Here is a 13,237-nt window from a genome sequence, read left to right as displayed (position 1 = left end):
ATTTCAATAAAAGTGCCCTTTATCGATAAGAATTAGAGCCCTTCACTCAAGCCTGAAGTTGTTCACATCTATCACTTTTCTCAGACAATATTCAATTCATTTCTATGTTGACTTCTACTTATGGCATTAAAAGATTCCACGGGTATCAGTTTAATAAAAGTTTACTTATAGCAAAAATCTTTCACATATATACTATTATAATTCTTGTTTTTGAAACAAAAAGTGAGTCTCCAAAAGGTTAAGTAATACAGAATAATAAAAGTATCTACCTCATAAAAGGTTTGCAAAGATGAATATTAATGTATGTAAAGTGTATGGTATATACCAGACTTTCTATTAATGGTTGCGTTTGTTTTTATGTGTTGAAAAAAAAAAGCTCTCCTAACATATTTGGGATTAATTTAGTGAATTTTTTACTTTAACATATGTAAATAATTATTCACAACTTTTACCAGTATTTAACTGTTTATTAAATACTAGACTCTGCTCCCTTGGATTTAGGAAGGATACTAGCTAAGGCCAACATTAGACACAACGGAATTAATATTAAGCTGATACCCTTTCCTACACACTTCCAAGATTAAAAGCCCAGATCCTTGACTAAATGACCAAAAATGCATGAAATTCATATCAATAATCACTGATTATTAAACCCGGCACTATTATCTTGTGCTCACTTCCAAGGAGCCACTTGAAAACAAGTATGGGAGGTTTCACAGAGAGTGATCCCAACTCTGTCACTTTCCTTTTTGCAAGTTCCAAATCCCTATCAAAGAAGGTTAAAGGGAAGATAATAAACAAGACTCCATAGGGATACACAGAGGAAAAACCAATCTGATTGCATATTCTGGAAGTCCTTGAACAAGTCCTAGCTTCACAGTCTCCTACATCAAGTTGTCTGCTTGACATTTCCACTTAGACATGTTGACCTCAACTGTCCAAAATCAAACTCTTGATTGCCACCCTGCCTAAGCTTGCTCCTTCCTCAGTCATCCATGTCTCAGTGGTACCACCATCTACCCAGTTGCTCATACCAAAAAAGCAAGAGTCATCCTTGATTTTCCTCCTTCTCTCACAACTCCATACAATTTATTATGAAATCCTGTAGGCTCTACTCCCAACTCTATTACAAATACGTTCTTTCCTACTCTAATGCAAGCCATCGTCTCTCACCTGCATTGCTACAAGAGCCTCTGACTTCTGTATCTCCACTCTTTCTCCACACAGCAGTCAGATCTTTTTAAAAATGAAATAATTCACACATATAAAAAAGCAAAAAAGTGTGAATACCCATGGGTCCATCACCTAACTTTTAAAAACATTATCATATTTGCTTCAGGTCTTTTTCTTTAAGAAATAAAATATAACTGAAGGATCTATGTATCATTCCCAGTTCCATTCACATTATTCTCACTTTAGAAATAATAATTGTCCTAAATTTTGTTAATTTAGTAATTTTTATTTCTATAGATGGGATTTTACTTTTATTAAAATTCGTGAATATCATTTGGGATTGAGTTAATCCAAATATCATTTGGGATTGAGTTAATCTGCATGTAACAGAAAACCCAAACAATAGGGGTTTATAAAGAAATGGGAGTTTAACGTTTTTACATAATTGAGAGACTTGGGGTAGGCAGTTGAAACAATGAGGTTGGCTTCATGTCTCAAAGACTAGGGCTAAATCATTTGGGATTTTCTTGGTTTTCCCCTAATGGTTGCTCCATCTTCAATCATTTGTGACCCATTTCTGGGCAAGAGAAAGAAAGAAGGGCTGATAGCAAAAAATTACATTAACTGAGTATCTCCTACCTAACAACAACTTCTTATTTATTTATTTATTTATTTATTTATTTATTTATTTATTCGAGACAAACTCTCACTCTGTTGCCCAGGCTGAAGTGCAGTGGTGCAATCTCAGCTGACTGTGACCTCCATCTCCCCAGCTCAAGTGATCCTCCCACTTCACTCCTTCCCAGCCTCCCGAGTAGCTGGGACTACAGGCACACACCACCATGGCTGGCTAATTTTTGCATTTTTTGTGGGGGTGGGGTTTCCCCATGGTGCCCAGGCTGGTCTCAAACTCCTAGGCTCAAGTGATCTGCCTGCCTGAGCCTTCTAAAGTGCTGAGATTACAGGCATGAGCCACCACGCCCAGCCTCCTAACCTCTGCTTACAATCTTTTTTTAGAATTATGCCATAACCTATATCTGCAAGAGAAGCTGAAAAATAGTTTTCCACTTGGACATATTCCTACCACAATAAAAGTAAAGTTCTGCCATTATGGAAAAAGAGACTAGATATTTGGTAGGCAACTCACGGTCTTTTCTACAGTATGTACCCTTAAGATACTGATTTGAATGACTTTAAACTTTATATAAATAAAATCACGCATAAATTATACTATACGTTAGTGTCAAAATTTTCTCCTTTTGATCAACATTATATTTTTGAGATTTAGCTATATTGATATATGTAAAACTAATTTATTCATTTCACTACTTCAAAATATGCCCCTTATGAATATACCACAACTTATCAATTTATTAATCCATCCTGTTTATGTATAGTGGGTTGTTTTAAATTTCCCAGTGAACATTTTCTTGTATGTCTCCTTCAGAGTAAATATAAATCAAATTTCATTTTTTTCTTCTTAAAGTTCTCCAGAGGTTTTCCATTACATTAAAATAAAATCTAACTTTTCATATAACATTCTCTATGAGCCATTCCCTACTTACCTGCCCAATTTCACTTAGTTCTGCTCTCTCTTTTATTCATTCTGCTCCATACATAGTGATCTCCTTTCATGCCTACCACTTTCCTTCCTCAGAGCCAGGGTCTGATAAAGGTTTTGTAGGGTTTGAAGCCTATTCAGTTTAGGTACAATTATATAAAATTAAGTGCGGTGTGTTGGACGGTGCCAATGCAAGCGAGATGCCCTGATGCTTAAGCTTCATTTATCTTCATGGAAAACCCACCTCTGCTCAGGGTCATTGAAATTCTATTCTTTCTGCTTGGAATGCTATTGCCCAAGTTGCTCTTCCCCTGGCTCCATGTCATTATTCAGGTCTTAGCACAGACGTCGAGTCCTCCAATATCTATTTACCCCTTCTGCCATACTAACAGAATATTTAGCTGAGTACATGATTACTCAAGTAAAAATTACATTTCCTAGCAGGCAACTAGATATAGTCCTATTATTATGTCCTGGCCAATGGGATGAGAAGAAATGTGTCTAGTTTGAGGGTTATTCCCTGAAAGGGAGTACATTTTTATAAAGAGATACCTTCTTTCTCCCCCTTTGGATTTCCCATTGGCTGGAGTGTAACCCTGTATTGAACCATGTGTGTGACACTCAAAGAACGATAGAGCAACAGACGGAAGGACTCTAGGCCCCAGATAACTTGGTGAAGCAGAACCTAGTGAAAAACTTTGTGAGAAAAAAAATTAATATCTGGTTTTAAGCCTCTATTATTTTTAAGTCTGTCACATTCAGTCAATCTGTATCCAATCCATGGCCTCAGTTCAAATATCATTTCTTCACCAAGCCTTCCCTGACTACCCTATCTAAAGTAGCTCCATCCTCACATGTACTATGTCACTTTCTCGCGCAGGGGTCCCCAACCCATGGGCCACAAACCAGTACCAGTCTGTGAGACGGGCGGATCATGAGGTCAGGAGATCGAGACCATCCTGGCTAACACGGTGAAACCCCGTCTCTACTAAAATATAAAAAGATTTAGCCCGGCGTGGTGGCGGGCGCCTGTAGTCCCAGCTACTCCGGAGGCTGAGGCAGGAGAATGGCATGAACCCGGGAGGCGGAGCTTGCAGTGAGCCGAGATCGCGCCACTGCACTCCAGCCTGGATGACAGAGCGAGACTCCATCTCAAAACAAAAACAAACAACAACAAAAAAGAACCAGTCTGCACAGCAGGAGGTGAAGGTGAGCAGTGGGAGAGTGAGCAAAGCTTCATCCATATTTATAGCCGCTCCACATTACTCGCATTATCACCTGAGCTCTGCCTCCCATCAGATCAGTGGCAGCGTTAGATTCTCATAAGACTGCGAACTCTATTGTGAACTGCACCTCCGTGGGATCTAGGTTGCATGCTTCTTATGAGAATCTAATGCCTGATGATCTGTCACTGTCTCCTGTCACCCCCAGATGGGACCATCTAGTTGTGGAAAAACAAGCTCAGGGCTCCCACTGATTTCTACATTATGGCAAGTTGTGTAATTATTTCATTACATATTACAACATACTAATAGAAATAAAGTGCACAACAAATGTAATGCACTTGAATCATCCCAAAACCATCTCTCCAACTCCAGTCTGTGGAAATACAGTCTTCCACAAAACTGGTCTCTGGCGCCAAAAAAGGTTGGGGATCACTGCTCTAGCACATAAGACTATTTTATTTCCTCCATTGAATTCATTCTCACTTGAAAATATTGTGTTTATTTGTTTGCTTCTTTGTTTACTATCTGTCTCTTGCCACCAAAAAATGAATTTTATAGAGAAACCTTGTCTGCCTCAATAACTGCTATATCCCTATTGCCATTATATACTAGAATAGTGTCTAGTATATAATAAGTATTCAATAATTATTTGTTGAATAAATGAAAGAATGAATCAATAGGAAAAAAAAATTTGTGTCCACTAGACTACAAGCTGTAGGAAGGTAGGGACAATGTCTGTTTATTTATTGTTAGGCCAACAGAAACTAGCAAATTGCCCAATACACCTTTGTAAAATGAATGAAGTGATAAACAAATGAATAAGAGTGAGTACATTTCAGTGGGCTCTTCTAAAATAAAAGTCAATAATAAAAGTTCAATCATAAGTATAATTTTATTTTTAAGGACACTTTAGCTTCCTGGAATAGTCATTTGTTCGTTAGGGAATAAGAAAAATAGCAGTACTCCTATACATACTAAACGTAAAGTGTTCCAAGAAAGAAACTTAACGTTCACAAAAAGCCTAATGTGATTAACTTAAAATATAAGTACCAATAACATTAGCTGATATTTATTAAGTTTTTTTTAGTTTTTATTTTAATTTTTGTGGCTACATAGTAGGCATATGTATTTACAGGGTACATAAGACATTTTGATACAGGTATGCAATACGTAATAATCACACCATGTAAAATAGGTATCTGTCTCTTCAAGCATTAATCCTTTGTGTTACAAACAATCCAATTATACTCTTTTAGTTATTTTGAAATGTACAATTAAATTATTGTTGACTATGGTCCCCCTGTTGTACTATCACATACTAGGTCTTATTCATTCTTTCCAACATTTTTTTGTACCCATTTACCATCCCCACCTCCCTCCCACCCCTCACTACCCTTCCCATCCTCTAGTAACCCTCCTTCTGCTCTGTATCTCCAAGAGTTCGACTGTTTTGATTTTTAGATCCCACAAATAAGTAAAAACATGCGATGTCTGTGTTTCTGTGCTTGGCTTATTTCACTTAGCATAATGACTTCCAGTTCCATCCATGTTGTTGCAAATGACAAGATCTTCTTTTTCATGGCCAAATAGTACTCCATTGTGTATAAATACCACATTTTCTTTATCCATTCATCTGTCGATGGACACTTAGGTTGTTCCCAAGTTTGGCTATTGTGGACAGTGCTGCAACAAATGTGGGACTGCAGATATCTCTTTGATGCACTGATTTCCTTTTTGGGAGACAGGGATATATACACAACAATGGGATTGCTGGATTATATGGTAACTCTATTTTCAGTTTCTTGAGGTACCTCCAAACTGTTCTTCATAGCACTTGTAGTAATTTACATTCCCACCAACAGAGGGTTTCCTTTTCTCCACTTTCTCGTCAGCATTTGTTATTGCCTGTCTTTTGGATATAAACCATTTTAACTGCGGTGAGATGATATCTGATTGTAGTTATTAAGGACTTATTATATTCCAGGCCCTGTGCTAAATGGTTCCCATCTATTATCTCATTTAATCTTCATAACAATGCTATGAATAGGTAATAGAAGTCCATGATCTCTTATCTGAACCACTCGGAAGCCAGATATGTTTTGGTATTCAAACTCTTCAGAAAATTATTAGGGCACATATACTATACGTAACACCTCTAGCAGGATCTGGGGCAATGCCCCATAGTCAAATAGATTAATATTTTTACAGAGAAGTACCCACAGGTGGGAACATAAAGACTATAAATAACCTCATATCTATTTAAGTTAGATTTAGGAGTTCAGACCAGGGCAGGTTTTTCCTGACAAATAAGTTACAAAAACTTGTTTTTCAGAGATTTTGGATTTTAGAATTGCAAATAATAAACTGCGAGTTTGTTTGATCATTTCAGTTTAACAGTGAAGAAACTTAAAAGCTTGTTCAAGATTAGAGCGATATTAGGGAAGACTAGATTTAAACCCAGATAATCTGGTTGAAAATTTATCATGCTTATCCATTTTACTATAGTAGCTGAAAATTCCATGTTACTTAGGTGTTCATTCTGAATCGTGGGAGCTATTCAGTCTGAGGGGGTCAACTCTGCCCTGCAGAGGAAATGTACACATCAGGGTGCTGGATAAACTAGGTAGCCCTTAAAGTGTCTTCTCCTCCTGAAACTCTATTATCCTTTGAAGACGTATATCTTATGCTAATTCTAGTTCACAGACCACATTTGCAAATGGTCTTTTGCAGTGGTTCGTGAAACTGACACTTGTTTCATTCATTCACTTAACAAATAAGGTACTAAGCATTCACCCTATGCTGAGCAATGTAAGGCGATGTGAAGACTTGCTGCACCTGGTCCATGATCTCCAAGAGTCTGCAATCCAGGTGAAGAGATGTGACAGAAAAACAGAAAAACTTAAATAACCCTGCAAACTGTACTGGTTCCAAGCCAAAGTGAGAAAAACCAAATGGATGAGGCAGACAGTAAATGTTCCCAGGGATGAGAGAGAGAGAGAAATCACTATGGGCTAATGGAGTCAAGCAAGGTTTCATGGAGAAGCAGCAGCTGGGCCTTAATGAATGGGAAGGATTGATATGGATATAGAAAAGGGGGGTGGCATTTCAGGGACAGGTTGTGACCCACAACTGTGTATCACCTAGTAAAAGGTTGTATTTACAGTCAGCATATGCACATGATTTGGGAGACATTCATTTTAAATGAATGCACATAGGACAAATAGTAGGCACTCTTAAATGTGTCTTTCAGTTTACATACATTTTAAAGGATCCTTGCATAAGCAGTTTTATAAACCTTGGGAAAGTTGCTTTGTCCATTTTCAAGCAGGTACTATTCCAAGCGATTTTGCAGTGAAAGAATCAGCCTTAAAATCAATCAGGTACCTAAGAAACAAAAGCTGCCTCTAGGACAGAATATTCAAGTGAACTCTCTAGGAGAGACTACCTTCTCCACTATTCAGCAACATATCTTGAAGCACTGAATTGATTTATACTTGCAGTGTCCTTCAAGATTCCATAACTTTAGGGTATCTACATAAATATGTCTTATGACAAATACATACTACTGTACAAGTATAATATAACCAGTAACATCATATGCATTTATAAATATGTTGATAAAGCTAATATTTATGTATAAAGAGAAATGATACAGAAATTTTACCCTAAATTTAAAAGTGAATTGTCACTTTTCAGTACATTCTCTAAAACAAGCTTCCAAATCTCTGACATTATTTCTTTTTTAACGGAATGTCACTAAATTGAATTTAAGCCCAGAAGTTATTTCTTCTTGCCTACAAAAAAATGTATAAATAGAATGGCACATATTTTTTAAATTAATGTGACGTTGAGTTGTGCCACTTGGGTACCTATTAAAAAGACCAGCAGAACCAAGTGGCAATTACCAAGCTTCCTTTGAAATATCAGAAAGGTGATGACACTGCTTTCTCTGTCTGCTTTAGGAGAACAAAAATAAGATGTGGTTTCAAAGGAACCCAGTACATTGCTTGATGAGTTCATGCCATTTCAAGTCATTCCTTTCATATTTTCCACTCCATGGACCAATAGTGATTGAATATCAGTAATGTGCACACAGATGGAGCACGTTCCTTTCCACCTTAAATTTCAATCTGCATTCTTTTCGGAATCTTTCTTTTTCCATTCTCATTCATTCCCTGGAACACTCTGAAATGCTTCTTTTGGTCTTTAAAAATAAATACTCAATATTGTGATTAATACACCAATGACAGAGAATAATCATAGGGAAATATATATTTTTTTAAAATACATCTGCAGGAGAGCATTTTAAATATTACTCAATAATTTTTGTTCTCAAGAAGTCCTTTATTCTTCTACCATTAAAACGAAAGTTTGGTGCTAAAGCTTATGTACTCAAGGGAAGGTAAAATCCAGACAAGAGATTTTCTCTTTGTTTGAAAAACAAAAACAAAGTTCTTAAATTCCTGACAAAAGTCATCTTAAAAACCTACAAGTGCTCTGCTTTGTTTTGTTGGTATGGCTCGTTGCTTGTTTTCTGAGAGAGAGAAAAGGTTTTCTTTTAAAAGAGAGGAGGGTAAACTCAGAACATAAAGTCTGTAGCTAAAAAACAAAATTGGAAATAAGGCACGAAGATAGAAAATCCGTATTTGAAAGTTAGGCTGAAGAAAGATGTGAGAATGGAAAGGAGAGGAATAAAATGTGCCACTGATGTGAGTCTCGAAGAAGGGAGCCTGTGCTCTGGTTTCTCCAGGCCCAAGCCTGGGTGGAATCACAATAGAAATCTCAGAAACGGGCAGCCAGGCACGGTGGCTGATGCCTGTAATCCCAGCACTTTGGGAGGCCAAGGCCACTGGATCGCTTGTGGCCACGAGTTCAAGACCAGCCTGGCCAACATGGCGAAATGCCATCTCTACTAAAAATACAAAAATTAGCTAGGTGTGGTAGCAGGCGCCTGTCGTCCCAGCTACTGGGGAGGCTGAGGCACCAGAATCGCTGGAACTCAGGAGGCAAAGGTTGTAGTGAGCCGAGATCACGCCACTGTGCTCCAACCTGGGCAACAGAGCAAGGCTGTCTCAAAAACAGAAAAAAAGAAATCTGAGATAGGTTTGGGAGATTCCAAGAAGACATTTGTGCTTTGCTTCCTGGCTAAAGCCCAGAAATACAGCAAGATTCGTAAAGAAAACCCCTGTACCAGAAGTATCCTGAAGGACAAGGAGACACCTTGGCCTAAGGCATGGACTATACGAACTGGAAGTCATGGTAGGAAAACAGACACTGAAGCAGATATGAGAGTGACTAACTATTAGTGGAGATTATAGACCAGATTTTTCCTTCTCCTGAGACCATGGCAAATTAAATCCCAAGGAACTTAAATGCCACTGTAGGGAGAAAGAGAGGGAAGACTGGAATCCTAAATTGGGCTGAGTTTACTTGAAATAATCAGTAATTATATTGGCAAATAGAAAGAACTAGAAAAGAATTTCAAAAGCTCTCCCCACTATATACACCACTCTACCTGCATTCATATCCATATAACCTACTTCCATCCAATTACTATGGAGAATGTCTATGATTATATCTAAATTCTAGTTCTCCAGTTGTGCACTGGATCCTATCCTCTCTCATCTACTCAAGAGGTATGCTTCAGCAATTGTCTCTTCTCTCTCCTATATCATCAGTTTTTCCTTCTTTTCTAGATTGTTCCCATCAGCAAATAAACATGCTATACTTACTTCCATCTTTAAAAAAAAAAAAAAGCCCTTCCTTGATGAATAAGATATTTACACAGCACTAGAATATTGCCCCATAGATGTCTTTTTTACTTAATTACAAAATGGACAAGGTACTTTATAATGGAGAAATCTGGCAATCACTATTTTAACTAAGACATCATATTTAGCATCAATAACAGTGGACAACCGAATGTTATGTGCCTCCTGATGGGATGTAATATAAAGTACACAACATAACTTAAAAGAATATTCTTGCCAAAAATGTTTAGCCTGAATTTAATTAAACCCCTAGAGTTAATTTCCAGTTTATAGGCTGTTTAGATGAAAAAAGTTAATACAATGAACAAATCATTAGAAAAAGGACAAATAATTAGAAACAAATAATTAGAAACAAATAATTAGAAACAGTTGTCCATAGGAAAACTAGCGTAAATGCTTTACAAAATAAACATAATTAAGAAAAAAGTCACTAAGAATAAAAAGCAAGAGGACTTTTTTATATTAATAAATATTAATGAGACATAGTAATATACAATGTGTAAACTTTGGTTTCTGGGTTTTAAAATATATAAAAGATTTTTGGGCCAGGTGTGGTGGCTCACACCTGTAATCCCAGCACTTTGGGAGACCAAGGCATGAGAATCGCTTGGGCCCAGCAGTTCAAGACCAGTCTGGGCATAGGAAGATCCCATCTCTACAAAAAATTGTAAAAATTTTCTGGGCACGATGGTGCACAACTGTGGTTCCAGCTATTTGGGAGACTGAGATGGAAGGATCACTTGAGCCCAGGAGGTTGAGGCTGCAGTGAGCCATGATCGTGCCACTACACTCCAGCCTGGCTGACAGAGTGAGACCCGGTCTCAAAAAAAAATTTATTTTTAGCTAATTGGGAGAATGTGAATATGACTGGATATTAGGTGATATGGAATTATCATTAATTTTGTCAGATGTGATAGTGGTATTATGGATATATAGAAGAATGTCTTTATTCTTGTGATATGCAGATTGAAGTATTTATGGGTAAAGTGTCACAATATTTGTAACTTACTTTTAAAACTCAACAAACAACTTGAAGAGAAAGAGAGCAAGCAAACATGGCAAAACATTAAAAATTGTTAAATCCAGGTGAAGGATATATGGGTATACGTTAGATTTTTCTTTCCAATTTTCTGTAGGTTTGAAATTTTCCAAAGTAAAAAGATCTTTTGTAATGCTCCCGTTGACAGCATATCCCTGTCAAGGCAATTAATGCTCCATTTCTCTGCTTCCTTTGGAAATTTTCTTTGAAAGATTTGTCTATGCTCTTTTACTTCCTCTCTTCCCATTCTCTTTTAAATCTACTTGAAATAGCCTAACTCCTCACCTCTTCACAAAAACAGATGTTGGCAAGGTCACTGATGACCTTCATACAGTCAAATCCAATGATCAATTCTCAGACCTTATCTTACTCAACCTATCATCAGTGTTTGATACACTTGATTGGTCCTGCCTCTTGAAACACTTGCTTTACTTGACTCTAAGACAGCATGTTCTCTTGATTTTCCTCCTACTACAATGACAGCTCCTTCTATTCTCTTTTGCTGGACTATGTCATATACCTAAGCTCTAACAGTGAGGTCTCCCAAAGTTCAGACCTGAGACCTCATCTCTATCTAGACTTCTTTCATAGATAATGGCATACAGTCTCTGGACTTTAAATACCATCTATATACACTACTTGGACTTCTATCCTGAATTCCTACATTCATACACCAAATGCTTATTCAATAGTATTTACTTATTCAGTAAACGATGCTTGGAAAACATCAATGCTTGGAAAACATATTCTTTCCTGTTGAATTATCTTTCCCATTAAATTCTTTTCAACAGGTTATTTGCATGCAAAAGAATGAAGTTGGACTCCTACCTCACACCATATACAAAAATTAACTCAAAATGTATTATAGAAATAATTATAAAAACAAGTAATATAAAACTCTTAGACAAAAACATAAGCATGAATTTTATGACCTCAGTTTAGGCAGCAGGTTCCTAGCTATAATGCCAAAAACACTAGTGACAAAAGAAAAAATAGATAATTTTGGACATTTTCAAAATGAAAAATTTTTGTTCTTTAGTGGATGCCATTAAGAAAAGACAACCTACAGAGATTATCCTGGGTAACATAAAATAAAATAAAGAAAAGACAACCCACAGAATGGGAAAAAAATTTATAAATTACATATGATAAAAGATTTGTAACCAATATATATAAGAGATTTGCATGATTCAACCATAAAACTTCAATAACCCAATTTTAAAATGAGCAAATAATCTGAATAGATTTTTTTTGAAAAAGAAAACAAATAGCCAATGAGCATATAAAAAGATGCTCAATATTCTTAGTTATTAGGGAAATGTAAATCAAAATCACAATGAAACACTACTTCACTACCACTAGGATGGCTATAATTAAAAAGACAGATAATAACAAGTACTGGTGAGGATATGGAGAAATTGGAACACTCATATATTGTTGGTGGAAATGTAAAATGGTGCAGCCACTTTAGAAAATAGGCTGGGGTCTACGAAATGGGAGAAAATTTTTGCAATATATACATCTGACAAAGGGCTAATATCCAGAATCTACAAAAAAACAAATTTACAAAAAAAAAAAAAAAACCTCATCAAAAAATGGGCCAAGGATATGAACAGATACTTCTCAAAAGAAGACATTTATGCAGCCAATAGACATGAAAAAAATGTTCATCATCACTGGTCATTAGAGAAATGCAAATCAAAACCACAATGAGATACTATCTGATGCCAGTTAGAATGGTGATCATTAAAAAGTAAGGAAACAACAGATGCTGGAGAGGATGTGGAGAAATAGGAACACTTTTACACTATTGGTGGGAGTGTAAATTCATTCAATGATTGTGGAAGACAGTGTGGTGATTCCTCAAGGATCTAGAACTGGAAATACTATTTGACCCAACAATCCCATTACGGGGCATATACTCAAAGGATTATAAATCATACTACGATAAAGACACATGCACACATATGTTTATTGTGGCACTATTCACAGTAGCAAAGACTTGGAACTAACCCAAATGTCCACCAATGATAGACTGGATTAAGAAAATGTGGCACATATACACCATGGAATACTATGCAGCCATATAAAAGGATGAGTTCATGTCCTTTGCAGGGACACGGATGAAGCTGGAAACCATCATTCTCAGCAAACTATCAGAACACTGAATGTTCTCACTCATAAGTGGAGGTTGAACAATGAGAACACATGGACACAGGGAGGGGAACATCACATACTGGGGCCTGTCAGTGGCTTGGGCAGGGGGTAGGGGAGAGATAACATTAGGAGAAATACCTAATGTAGGTGATGGGTTGATGGGTGCAGCAAAGCACCAGGTTATACCTATGTAACAAACTGCATGTTCTGCACATGTAACCCAGAACTTAAATTATAATTTTTTAAAAAAAGAAAGAAAATAGGCTGGGAGTTCCTCAGAAGATTAAACAGAGTTATTATATAAACCATT

This window comes from Macaca fascicularis, chromosome 1 (genome assembly GCF_037993035.2).
Source record: "Macaca fascicularis isolate 582-1 chromosome 1, T2T-MFA8v1.1".
Lineage (NCBI taxonomy): Eukaryota > Metazoa > Chordata > Mammalia > Primates > Cercopithecidae > Macaca > Macaca fascicularis.
The sequence above is the reverse complement of the archived record's forward strand: the minus strand, read 5'-3'. Positions refer to the sequence as shown.